At 61.0% G+C, this 13,896-nt stretch overlaps 1 protein-coding gene across 3 annotated transcripts in view; it reads right to left on the reverse strand.

Annotated features, from left to right (window-relative positions):
• LOC101547086 (contactin-3) overlaps window positions 1–13,896 on the reverse strand; it is a 120,103-nt gene that overhangs the window by 94,601 nt on the left and 11,606 nt on the right. The gene's annotated exons all lie outside the window — the stretch shown is intronic.

Consider the following 13,896-nt stretch of genomic DNA (forward strand, 5'->3'; position numbering starts at 1 on the left):
CTGGGTTTGATTCCCAGCATCCCATATGGTCCCCTGAGCACTGCCAGGAGTAATTCCTGAGTGCAGAGCCAGGAGTCACCCCTGTGAATCGCTGGTGTGACCCAAAAATCAAAAGAAAAAAAAAGAGAAGAAAACCACAGTCTTATTAGATTCGCCTTAAGACTGATTTCTCAGGCAGAACTGAGGAAATTTCCAATTACGTCTGTTACGTAACCGGGTGAAAAATGGTGGAAACTGCTCGGCCCGAGTCTCCTGAACGGATGTCACTTTGCACTCTCTGACCGGGTCAAACTGCAGCAGGTGGGGTGGGGTGGTGGCCGGGAGCCCCCTCCCGAGGCCAGGGCATGGGGGTCCCCCCTGGGCAGTGCCCCAGGGGCCTTTGGGAGGGGCAGACACAGCCATCCCCAGTTGGGCCGCCCTGCTCCCGGGGGCCAGAGGCGGGTCTGGACGTGCGGCTGCAGCTCCTGACCGAGGGTCCCGAACACCCACCCGGGACGGAGCCGCCCGCCAAGGCCCCATGGGTGTAACGGCTCCGCCCACTGGGGTGCTGCCCTTCACCACCAGAGTGTGTGGAGGGGCGCGGGGGCCGGCCCCAGTTGGGTGCCAGGATGGTGCCTGGCTGCAAATCCAGGGGCACGAGAGCAGGCGTCCTGCCCCAGGGCTGCAGACCGGAGCTCACAGCCGGGCCTCGGGGTCCCAGGGCCGCAGGCTGGGCGGCCCCGTGGCCCCCGCCAGAGAGCACTCGGCTCAGGGGCCGGGAGTCCGCGGCCGAGGGGGACGTGGGCAGGGGAGAGGGACGGAAGCGCCCTGGGGTGCGGGCCCCTCCCTCGCAGTCAGGCCGGCACGTGCCAGCGAAGACCAGCGGCCTGGACGCCTCTCACCCATGGAGCCCGGCCAGCTGTCCACTCCCCCGCTGGCCGTCCCCAGCAGTACACGGGTCAGCACGGGCAACACGCAAAGGGGCCTGGAGCCCATCTGCCTGCCGCACGCGTGTCCCCACCAGCAGGTGTGACCAGGCCTGACCCCCACCCCCCTCGGCGCCCAGAGCTCCCCCTGCTGGGCACCAGGGAAGAGGACACAGGGTGGCCAGGGAGGCGCCCTGGACACCAAGCTGGGTGGAAGGAGCATCTCAGAGGGAAGCAGCCACGTGGGAAAGGCGCCAAGGACGGGCCCAGTGGGTTCAGTGCATGGGCTGGTACGAGGCCCAGGCGCCTGAGCACTGCCCGCTGGCCCACGAGCACTGAGTCAGGGGTATTCTGAGTTGCACCAGGAGATCTCTGAGCACTGGGCCAGGAGTACCCTGAGCACCACCAGGTACGGCCCAGAGCTGTGCATCTAGGCCATGCTGGGCAGTCCAGGCAAGAATGTTTCAGACCCTTCAGGGGCACAGGCAGCCCTACGGGGCCTCCTCAGGGTGACCCTTACAGACCCTCATGCAGGACAGACCCCAGCTAAGCCTTCTCCACAGTGCCAGTCAGGCCAAGAAGCTGCATCTCTGCTGAGACAGAGACGCAGACTGAGTGCACGCGTGCACACGCCTGCCCAAGGCACCGCCTGTACATGTGTGCATACACCTGCCCAAGACACTGTCTGTACACGCGTGCACATGCCTGTCCAAGGCACTGTCTGTACACACGTGCACACGCCTGCCCAAGGCACCGCCTGTACATGTGTGCATACACCTGCCCAAGACACTGTCTGTACACGCGTGCACATGCCTGTCCAAGGCACTGTCTGTACATGTGTGCACATGCCTGCCCAAGGCACCATCTGTACACACATGCACACGCCTGCCCAAGGCACCGTCTGTACATGCATGCACATGCCTGCCCAAGGCACCGTCTGTACATGTGTGCACACACTTGCCCACAGGCACCGTCTGTGTGTGTACTATATGTGCACACACCTGCCCAAGGCATTCTCTGTGCATACACACACACACCTGCCCAAGGCACCATCTGTACATGTGTACATGTGTCATTGCTCATGCATGTATGTGTCTGTGCAGATTTCTGGATTCTCTTTTAATGCTAAAATGAGCAGAAACTCTAGACATGATGTTCCCTGTCAGCGACAGGCAGAAGAGCAGAGATGAGCTGGTGGCAGTCGGGGTCCCAGGAGAGCCCCAGCAGCTGGTCGGGGGGGAGGCTCAGCGGGTCACCCCGTGTCCCAGGCCAGCTGCAGGCGCTCACTACCAGGAGCAGAGTGGGGTGTCTCTGGCCTCTACTCAGAGCATCTCCGAGTCCTGCCCCGGCCCTGCACCCCTGCCCTCATTCCTGCACCCCTGCCTCATTCCTGCACCCCTGCCCTCATTCCTGCACCCCTGCCCTCATTCCTGCACCCCTGCCCCAGCCCTGCGTCCCTGCCCTCATTCCTGCACCCCTGCCCTCATTCCTGCGCCCCAGCCCTCAGCCCTGCACCCCAGCCCTCATTCCTGCAACCTTGCCTTAATTCCTGCAACCCTGCCCTCATTCCTGCACCCCTGCCCTCAGCCCTGCACCCCTGCCCTCATTCTTGCACCCCTGCCCCAGCCCTGCACCCCTGCCCTCATTCCTGCACCCCTGCCCTCATTCCGGCACCCCTGCCCTCAGCCCTGCACCCCTGCCCCAGCCCTGTGTCCCTGCCCTCATTCCTGCACCCCTGCCCTCATTCCTGCGCCCCAGCCCTCAGCCCCGTGCCCCTGCCCTAATTCCTGCAACCTTGCCCTCAGCCCTGCACCCCTGCCCTCATTCCTGCACCCCTGCCCTCAGCCCTGCACCCCTGCCCTCATTCCTGCACCCCAGCCCTCAGCCCTGTGCCCCTGCCCTCATTCCTGCACCCCTGCCCTCATTCCTGCACCCCTGCCCTCATTCCTGTGCCCCTGCCCCAGCCCTGTACCCTTGCCCTCATTCCTGCACCCCTGCCCTCATTCCTGAACCCCTGTCCTCATTCCTGCACCCCTGACCCAGCCCTGTGTCCCTGCCCTCATTCCTACACCCCTGCCCTCATTCCTGTGCCCCTGCCCCAGCCCTGCACCCCTGCCCTCAGCCGTGCACCCCGCCCTCATTCCTGCACCCCTGCCCCAGCCCTGCACCCCTGCCCCAGCCCTGCACCCCTGCCCTCAGGGCATTTCATCAGCTCCTCCAGGTTCAAGTCAAACCACTCCAGGACTCTCAAGTCACGCGCATACGTGCAGCTGGGAGACAGAGAGCCGTGTGTGCTGGTGCCCGCCTGCCCTAGTGTGGGGGGGGGCTGTGTGCGGGTACTGGTGCCCTGAACTCCAGGCGGGGGCCGCGTGTGTGGCGTGTGGCTGCCTCAGAGCCGGGGGTGGCAGCTGTCCAGGGCGACTAAGCAGGGGCAGCCCCACCTCCCGTCACGCCAGTCTGCCGGGCGCCTGCTGCACGGTGGGCTGGGAGCGAGCAAAGGCTCCAGAGAGGAAAGGGGGACCCTGGGGGGGGGCACAAGGCAGGTCCGGCTCCTGGGCGGGGCATTCCCGGGCTGTCCATGAAGAAGGAAGGCATTCCACACTGGGCCGGGGGAGCGTGGCTGGACAGCTGTGTCTCTCAGCAGGCTGGCCCAGAGTGGACACAGCATGGAAGTGACCGTGCCCAAAGCTGCACGAGACAGCGAGCAGGGAACGGAGGGGAGCGCCACAACCTCTGCCACTCGGCCTCTGTCCACTGCACGGCCTCTGACACTCGGCCTCTGCCACTCGGCCTCTGCCACTCGGCCTCTGTCCACTGCACGGCCTCTGCCCACTGCACGGCCTCTGTCCACTGCACGGCCTCTGTCCACAGCACGCGGCCTCTGTCCACTGCACGGCCTCTGTCCACCACACGGCCTCTGTCCACTGCACGGCCTCTGTCCACCACACGGCCTCTGTCCACCACACGGCCTCTGTCCACTGCACGGCCTCTGTCCACCACACGGCCTCTGTCCACTGCACAGGCCTCTGTCCACTGCACGGCCTCTGTCCACTGCATGGCCTCTGTCCACTGCACGGCCTCTGCCACACAGTCTCTGCCACACAGCCTCTGTGCACCGCACATGGCCTCTGTCCACTGCACAGGCCTCTGCCACTCGGCCTCTGTCCACCACTCGGCCTCTGTCCACCACACGGCCTCTGTCCACAGCACAAGCCTCTGTCCACCACATGGCCTCTGTCCACTGCACGGCCTCTGTCCACCGCACGAGCCTCTGTCCACTGCGCCGGCCTCCCTGCGCCCGCCCACCGGCACAGACGGGCATCTCCCCCCTGTGTGCTGCAGCCAGAGCGAACCCGGCGGAGAGGCCCGGAGAGGCGGCCCCACGCCTGGCACAGCTGCTGTGCAGACCCCGACCCCCCGGAGCCTGGAGCTGGCAGGCCCACCGCCCGCGGCCCCCTTCTCCCCCACGCCCCAGCGAGGACGGTGCCAGGCTTCTGCGCCTGCCGCCTGCACTCACACACAAACCCTACCTGGGAGACCCCGAGCTGCCCAGGCCTGGGTCAGTGTAAAATGAAACGGGGTCTGCTGTGAGGTCAGTCATCAGCACGAAAGGCTGATCTGGGCTCCCCGCACAGGCCTGATCTGGGCTCCCCGCACAGGCCTGATCTGGGCTCCCCGCACAGGCCTTCAGCCCTGTGCCTCTCCTGGGGGGACTCCCCCCCGCCCCCACAGACCGTCAGCCTGCAGGGGGCGCTCCTTCCTGCCTCGGGTCTCGTCTGGGGCTCCGCACAGGGTCTCTGCTCTTTGGGGACCAGGGCCAGAAGCAGAGCGGAGGGGAGCAGCGTCTGCCGGAAGCTGGAGTCCAAGCAGTGCTCACTGCGGCTCTGCAAGGGCACCGCGGGAACGCAGACGCCGCGTGTGCCTGGCACCCCGCCCTTTCTCGGCTGGGGGCCACATCGCCAGCAGTGCGGGGCTCACCCTGACGCTGTCTCAGAGGCCAGTCCTGGTGGACTCGGGGAAACGTCTATGGTGCCAGGGGTCAATGCAGGCTGCCGCCTGCAAGGCAAGTGCCCGGCTGCTCTGGTCTCCAGCCCCACGTCTCCTTCACCGCAAGGAGCTTTGCGCCGTATAAACGCTGGGGGGCAGGGTGGGCTGCAGCTGGAATGTGTCCCTGGGGGTCACATGTGTGCGTACACACGTCCACACGTCCGTGGTACACGGGACTCACACAGATCTGTACACGCATCTACACATTTGTGTTACACGGGGCTCTCCCACATGTGTACACGTGCCCATAAATCTCTGAGTGGGTCACACATGGCTGACACATGTGTACACGCATCTATAAATATGTGTGTTACATGGGCTCACAGGTGTGTGTACACGCCCCTGTAGGTCTATGATGCATTACCTGCACGAAGCCAAGCTCAGCGCTTGATCCTCAGCCACTCTGGCCCCTGAGCGTCACCTCTGTGACGGGGGCTGGTCAGTCACAAGTTTACTCCGCAATCACAGGGGCGGTGACTGGTGCGAGCACTGATCGGGGAGTCAAACACACTGACCTGGACCAGGGGACCCAGGTCTAAGGCCACAGACCCAACTCTCACCTGCCCTCGCGCGGGGCCGCCTCTGCCCTTCAGAGCCAGGAGCCCAGCCCGGGGCAGCCCCCGGCAGGGCAGCGACGTCTGGGAGCCCAGGAGAGGAGTGGGAGGACCCCAGGGACCCTCTGGAAAGACAGTGCTCCCGGCAGACACTGCGCCGCCCCCGCTCGCCTCAGCCCTCCACAGCCAGCAGAGCCAGCCCACAGCGAAACCGCCCGCAGTTCCCACGGGCCCGTCTCCGCGCAGCTGCAGCTGTGGCGTGGGACAGAGGCATGGGGCGTCTGCTCCATCGCTGGGCGAGGAGGAGGCCCAGGACACGGCCCGGCCCTCGGGGGAACCGTCTCACGCGTCTAGGACAGACTCGGCCTGTCCCGAGAGCCTGCCCACTGTCCGTGTGTCCCACACAGCGGGACAGACGCCCACGGGTGCGGGGACACCGAGGGCTCCTCCCGGGGACGGGGGACCGGCAGGGACACGGGAGGAGGAGCCGGGCCAGGAGGAGCCACAGGGTGGGAAAGGGACTGAGGCCGCCGGGGAGGGGAGGGCCCCGCCCGCCCTCACGGCCCAGCCCAGGAAACAGGGTGCTGGGTGCAGACTGGGGACAGGCTCCGGAGGAGAGCGGGGGCTTCCCACCGCCAGCCCAGGAGCAGGCCCCATCCCAGCCGCACTTAGAGCCCACCCGCACGCCTTCCTCCCTGAGGGCTGAGCAGGTTAATCAGCAAGTGTCTGTGAGCTGCTTTGAAGGGCCCAGTCAGAATGCGCGGTGCTGGGGCTGCCTCATCTACTCTTCCACAGCTTGGAAGCGGGTGTCCCGGCTTTGTCACAGCCGACAAAGCTGAGGGCCGCACTTCAGCGCAACTCTCCCCCTGGGCCCTCCTGAGGCGACTCTCTCCCCTGGTCCCTCCTGAGGCGACTCTCTCCCCTGGGCCCTCCTGAGCCCGACTCTCTCCCCTGGTCCCTCCTGAGCGCAACTCTTCCCCTGGTCCCTCCTGAAGTGACACTCTCCCCTAGTCACTCCTGAGGCGACTCTCTCCCCTGGGCCCTCCTGAGGCGACTCTCTCCCCTGGTCCCTCCTGAGGTGACTCTCTCCCCTGGGCCCTCCTGAGGCGACTCTCTCCCCTGGTCCCTCCTGAGGTGACTCTCTCCCCTGGGCCCTCCTGAGGTGACTCTCTCCCCTGGTCCCTCCTGAGGTGACTCTCTCCCCTGGGCCCTCCTGAGGTGACTCTCTCCCCTGGTCCCTCCTGAGGTGACTCTCTCCCCTGGGCCCTCCTGAGGTGACTCTCTCCCCTGGGCCCTCCTGAGGTGACTCTCTCCCCTGGGCCCTCCTGAGGCGACTCTCTCCCCTGGTCCCTCCTGAGGTGACTCTCTCCCCTGGGCCCTCCTGAGGTGACTCTCTCCCCTGGTCCCTCCTGAGGTGACTCTCTCCCCTGGGCCCTCCTGAGGTGACTCTCTCCCCTGGGCCCTCCTGAGGTGACTCTCTCCCCTGGTCCCTCCTGAGCGCAACTCTTCCCCTGGTCCCTCCTGAGGTGACACTCTCCCCTAGTCACTCCTGAGGCGACTCTCTCCCCTGGGCCCTCCTGAGGTGACTCTCTCCCCTGGGCCCTCCTGAGGTGACTCTCTCCCCTGGGCCCTCCTGAGGCGACTCTCTCCCCTGGTCCCTCCTGAGGTGACTCTCTCCCCTGGGCCCTCCTGAGGTGACTCTCTCCCCTGGTCCCTCCTGAGGTGACTCTCTCCCCTGGGCCCTCCTGAGGTGACTCTCTCCCCTGGGCCCTCCTGAGGTGACTCTCTCCCCTGGTCCCTCCTGAGCGCAACTCTTCCCCTGGTCCCTCCTGAGGTGACACTCTCCCCTAGTCACTCCTGAGGCGACTCTCTCCCCTGGTCCCTCCTGAGGCGACTCTCTCCCCTCTGTCTCTCATCCGGCTGATCACTAGATTCCTCTGTCTCTCCTGAGCTCAGCTCTCTCCCCTGGTCCCTCCTCAGCCTGGTTCCATGCAGAGCCGACAGGCACCTTCCACTGGGCAAACGTACAGTCAAGAAACAAGACTTGGGGGGGCCTGGGGGCTGCTGGTCATTTGGAACCGAAATTTCCCCTTTCCGCTCTGGGGCTGTTACTGGACCATCGGAGTAGACTGCAGACACCCGAGTAGGTGATTTTTGTTTTTTAAATCAATGGACATCCCAAAGCCTCAGCACTTGGTGATTAAAGGATGTGCTGACATTCGGGAATTGGTAAGCGGTATTGCTGTTTTTTGGGGGGGGGTTGTATGTGTGTGTCTGTGTGTGTGTGTCTGTGTCTGTGTGTTTGTCGGTCTGTGTGTGTGTCTGTGTGGTGTGTCTGTGTCTCTGTGTGTGTCTGTGTGTGTGTCTGTGTGTGTGTCTGTGTGGTGTGTCTGTGTGTGTGTCTGTGTGTGTGTCTGTGTGTGTCTGTGTGTGTGTCTGTGTGTGTCTCTGTGTGTGTGTCTGTGTGGTGTGTCTGTGTGTGTGTCTGTGTGTGTCTGTGTGGTGTATCTGTGTGTCTGTGTGTGTGTTTGTGTGTGTGTCTGTGTGTGTGTCTGTGTGTGTGTGTCTGTGTGGTGTGTGTGTGTCTGTGTGTGTGTCTGTGTGTGTCTGTGTGTGTGTCTGTGTGTGTCTGTGTGTGTGTCTGTGTGTGTCTGTGTGTGTGTCTGTGTGTGTGTGTGTCTGTGTGTGTGTCTGTGTGGTGTGTCTGTGTGTGTCTGTGTGTGTGTCTGTGTGTGTGTCTGTGTGGTGTGTCTGTGTGTGGGTGTGCACGCATGAGGGCAGTTCACTTCCCAGGGCAGACATGGAGGAAGGAAACTGCAAGCAGAGCTTCGGCTCGGGGGATTCCCCGCAGCAGACGGGACTCTGAGGACAGACCTTGGTGCACCTACTGGTGCTCCCAGGGCCTCAGGCCTCGGAGGGGCCCAGCACGGCCCAGACACCACATGCACTGCCCAGGCTCCTCTGAAGGCGGCTCGGCCCACTCAGGGCTGGGTGACGGTCTCTCTCCTGTCTCCACAAAGACGTCCCCTCTTATGTGTTCACAAACGTGGGCACCCACCACGTGCCAACGTTTGGTGGCCACCAGCCGCTTCCCCACCCCGGCTGGCATGAGGAGGGGGCAGGGTGGCCAGGCTGGTGGTGGCCAGTCGCTGTCATCCCATCCCCGTCCGTTCAGACTCCCTCTCCTCCCCTCCAGCCTCACACTCCGTCCACTCCCTCCCTGCCCACTCCAGCCCCACTCTGCCTCCCAGTCCTGGCCCAGCCTTAGCTCAGAGCAAAGCCCGAGGCCGGGGTCGCAGTCACACACAGGTGAAGTGGCACAGTCAGCCCAGGAAGCCTCCTCCGGGGAGCTCTCCTAGGACAAACCCGCACCCTGCCAGGAGCTGCACGCAAGGCGGAACCCTCCTGGGGTGGGTCATCTTCCCTTTCCTCAGCCAGAAAGCACTGGACAGTCACCTGGAATTTACTCCTTAGTAACCTGCCACTTTACAGGGACACAGTGAGAGACACAGCAAGCTTAAGGGCGGCTCTCCTGCGGACGCCACACCACAGGTCCCAGACGAGCCTCCTCGGGCCGCTGAGTCCTTCGCCACTTCTCTTTGGGCCTGGCAGAGTCTGTCCACTACCATGCTCTTAACTGATTATAAGATGTATGGTCCTTGGCCCGGCCCGTTTCGATGCCAGGATAGATCACAGCTTGCCCTGCGCCATCCAAGTCCCTTTGTAGGGACCCTCCTCTCGGCGTGCTGGGTGCTAAGGGCAACTGAGGCTTCAGTCCAGTGAATATGTCAGGCACCGAGGAGTAACTATACTCGGAGTATTAAGTCCTAAGCAACAAGGGCACAGCACCAACAGTCCTCCTGTGTCCATTCCCACAGGACTTTGCTCTGAAGTAAGCGGCGAAGGACAGAGGAAAGGGAAAAGCAACGCTTCACTTACAGACAGAATCCAGAGGTCTCTGAGGAACCTGACTTCACACGTCACAGGGGCCGATTAGGGGGAACGAGCGACTAACAGATAGGGGAAGCAGAGCTCAGAGGAGAAGTTAAAGGTGAACGGGAGTGCTCGGGAGCACTGTGATGGGTGTCAGTAAGCCTCAGCTCCTCGCCACGGGGGAGAGAGGACCCGACCAGCGTTATCCAACACCTCTTGACCCAGTGTTCAGGGTCCGTTGCTGGCCTGTGTGCAAGGCAGTGAGACCCTCGGGCTCATGTCCAGCGCAGCCGGGTGGGCTACAGTGATGGCACAGTGGGGAGGGCTGGGCCTGGGTCCCAGCACAACCCGGGTCCCGGCACCCACATGGTCTCCAGCAGGACCGACCTGAGGGGACCTTGGAGGAGAGCCGTGGCTTTGGGATTCGACTGACGGCAAGAACGAAATGCCGCAATAAGAAATGTTCTTCTCACATCTCACGAGAGGGTTGTTCTGCCTCCGTCCCTCCCCCTTCTCTCGGCACGACCCTCTCCAGGTCCTCCACGGAGCCCCGGCGCTGCTCTGCTCGCGAGGACTGTGCCTTTGTCCACGCAGCTGTTCCCGGCACTTGGCTCCTTCCAGGCTGGCTACAGTGAATAGCGCCTCAGTGAACTGCGAAGGGAAATCTCTTTCACGCATAGAATTTGTGGCTGTTGGGGTAGTCGTCCAGAAATGGAATTCCTGAGTCACGTGGCGGTTCCACTCGTAGTTCCTTGAGGCGTCCATGACCTGGCGGTCAGCACGCCCATGGGCAGTGAGTGGGGCTCTCGCTCTGCCCCGCAGCAACACCAGCTGTTTCAGGGTGCTGTGTGCCGGCGTCACGGGTGACGTGGTACCAGGGCTTTTCCAGGCGTTTCCTGAGGGTCAGTGATGCAGGCCCTTGGACCGTCCATTTGTCTTCTCTGAGGAAGAGCAACAAGCTCTAAGTCTAAGTCTCTGCCTCACATGCGTCTGTGTAAGGCTCTGCCCTCACACGAGTCTGTCTAAGGCTCTGCCTCACACGAGTCTCTGTCTAAGTCTCTGCCCCACACGTGTCTGTCTAAGGCTCTGCCTCACACGAGTCTCTGTGTAAGGCTCTGCCTCACATGTGTCTGTCTAAGGCTCTGCCTCACACGAGTCTCTGTCTAAGGCTCTGCCTCACACAAGTCTCTGTCTAAGGCTCTGCCTCACACGAGTCTCTGTCTAAGGCTCTGCCTCACACGAGTCTCTGTCTAAGGCTCTGCCTCACAGGCATCTGTCTAAGGCTCTGCCTCACACGAGTCTCTGTCTAAGGCTCTGCCTCACACGAGTCTCTGTCTAAGGCTCTGCCTCACAGGCATCTGTCTAAGGCTCTGCCTCACACGAGTCTCTGTCTAAGGCTCTGCCTCACACGAGTCTCTGTCTAAGGCTCTGCCTCACAGGCATCTGTCTAAGGCTCTGCCTCACACGAGTCTCTGTCTAAGGCTCTGCCTCACACGAGTCTCTGTCTAAGGCTCTGCCTCACAGGCATCTGTCTAAGGCTCTGCCTCACACGAGTCTGTCTAAGGCTCTGCCTCACACGAGTCTCTGTGTAAGGCTCTGCCTCACACGTGTCTGTGTAAGGCTCTGCCCTCACACGAGTCTCTGTGTAAGGCTCTGCCTCACACGAGTCTCTGTCTAAGGCTCTGCCTCACAGGCATCTGTCTAAGGCTCTGCCTCACACGAGTCTCTGTCTAAGGCTCTGCCTCACACGAGTCTCTGTCTAAGGCTCTGCCTCACAGGCATCTGTCTAAGGCTCTGCCTCACACGAGTCTCTGTCTAAGGCTCTGCCTCACACGAGTCTCTGTCTAAGGCTCTGCCTCACAGGCATCTGTCTAAGGCTCTGCCTCACACGAGTCTCTGTCTAAGGCTCTGCCTCACACGAGTCTCTGTCTAAGGCTCTGCCTCACAGGCATCTGTCTAAGGCTCTGCCTCACACGAGTCTGTCTAAGGCTCTGCCTCACACGAGTCTCTGTGTAAGGCTCTGCCTCACACGTGTCTGTCTAAGGCTCTGCCCTCACACGAGTCTCTGTGTAAGGCTCTGCCTCACACGAGTCTCTGTCTAAGGCTCTGCCCTCACAGGCATCTGTCTAAGGCTCTGCCTCACACGAGTCTGTCTAAGGCTCTGCCTCACACGAGTCTCTGTGTAAGGCTCTGCCTCACACGTGTCTGTCTAAGGCTCTGCCCTCACACGAGTCTCTGTGTAAGGCTCTGCCTCACACGAGTCTCTGTCTAAGGCTCTGCCTCACAGGCGTCTGTCTAAGGCTCTGCCCTCACACATGTCTGTGTAAGGCTCTGCCTCACAGGCGTCTGTCTAAGGCTCTGCCCTCACACGAGTCTCTGTCTAAGGCTCTGCCTCACACGAGTCTCTGTCTAAGGCTCTGCCTCACAGGCATCTGTCTAAGGCTCTGCCTCACACGAGTCTCTGTGTAAGGCTCTGCCTCACACGAGTCTCTGTCTAAGGCTCTGCCCTCACAGGCATCTGTCTAAGGCTCTGCCTCACACGAGTCTCTGTCTAAGGCTCTGCCTAAGGCTCTGCCTCACACGAGTCTCTGTCTAAGGCTCTGCCCTCACAGGCATCTGTCTAAGGCTCTGCCTCACACGAGTCTCTGTCTAAGGCTCTGCCTCACAGGCGTCTGTCTAAGGCTCTGCCCTCACACGAGTCTCTGTCTAAGGCTCTGCCCTCACACGAGTCTCTGTCTAAGGCTCTGCCCTCACACGAGTCTCTGTCTAAGGCTCTGCCTCACAGGCGTCTGTCTAAGGCTCTGCCCTCACACGAGTCTCTGTCTAAGGCTCTGACCTCACACGAGTCTCTGTGTAAGGCTCTGCCTCACACGTGTCTGTCTAAGGCTCTGCCTCACACGAGTCTCTGTCTAAGGCTCTGCCTCACAGGCGTCTGTCTAAGGCTCTGCCTCACACGAGTCTCTGTCTAAGGCTCGCCTCACATGAGTCTGTCTAAGGCTCTGCCTCACACGAGTCTCTGTCTAAGTCTCTGCCCTCACACGAGTCTCTGTATAAGGCTCTGCCTCACACGTGTCTGTCTAAGTCTCTGCCCTCACACGTGTCTGTCTAAGTCTCTGCCCTCGCACGAGTCTCTGTCTAAGGCTCTGCCTCACACGTGTCTGTCTAAGGCTCTGCCCTCACACGAGTCTCTGTCTAAGGCTTTGCCCTCACAGGCGTCTCTGTCTAAGGCTCTGCCCTCACACGAGTCTCTGTCTAAGGCTCTGCCTCACACGAGTCTCTGTCTAAGGCTTTGCCCTCACACGTGTCTGTCTAAGGCTCTGCCCTCACACATGTCTGTCTAAGGCTCTGCCTCACACGAGTCTCTGTCTAAGGCTCTGCCTCACACGAGTCTCTGTCTAAGGCTCTGCCCTCACACGGGTCTCTGTCTAAGGCTCTGCCTCACACGAGTCTCTGTCTAAGGCTCTGCCTCACACGGGTCTCTGTCTAAGGCTCTGCCCTCACACGGGTCTCTGTCTAAGGCTCTGCCCTCACACGTGTCTGTCTAAGGCTCTGCCTCACACGTGTCTGTCTAAGGCTCTGCCTCACACGAGTCTCTGTCTAAGGCTCTGCCTCACACATGTCTGTCTAAGTCTCTGCCCTCACACGAGTCTCTGTCTAAGGCTCTGCCTCACACGAGTCTCTGTCTAAGGCTCTGCCTCACACGTGTCTGTCTAAGCTCTGCTCACGCGTGTCTCTTTCCAAGACTCTGCCCTCCTAGGGGTCTGCAGTCTCACGACCTGTGGCTGGGTCAGCAGGCACACACTCCATCTCCTTGGTCAGCAAGCACAGCTTATCACACATCTCCATGACGTCACACATCCACAGGTCACAACACGACTGTCTACGTATGAAACATGTCCAGTTAAGGTGACAGAGAGAAATTCAGTCACCACACCAGTCTGAACCCCCCATGGCTTCTTGAGCAGAGCAGAGAACAGCTCTTAACCTAGCCACAAGCGCGGAAGGAACAATTCCACAGATCAATACGTGTAAAGTCACATTAATCATTTATATGTAAACCAGAAAAGCAGTTCTTTTTATGACCAAGATTTTTTAAGGTGATCATACATTATTCTATGGCAAATACCTTAAATTGTATTTATTGGATAGTTTCTGTTTCTCATGTTAAAAATATGTATTTATACTAAGAACAAAGGGGAAACCATGTATGTGGATGTTGAATGACTTCCTATTCAGGGAAGAAAAGGTCTTTAGCAGCTTTTATTTTAAACAATGTGTTTTAAACTGAAGCTCCACATCGAGGCCTAGCCCATGCGTTGCCGGGAACAGTGAGGGTTTTCTGCTCCCCACCCCCTTTTAACTGAGCGAACTCAGAGACCCCGGGGATTCTGCGGGCCTTGGCGTGGCTCTGCCCAGGACGTGCGCTCCCTTGCACTGTACAGATAAACAGCCCCCGG

The sequence above is a fragment of the Sorex araneus genome, chromosome 4 (genome assembly GCF_027595985.1).
Source record: "Sorex araneus isolate mSorAra2 chromosome 4, mSorAra2.pri, whole genome shotgun sequence".
Lineage (NCBI taxonomy): Eukaryota > Metazoa > Chordata > Mammalia > Eulipotyphla > Soricidae > Sorex > Sorex araneus.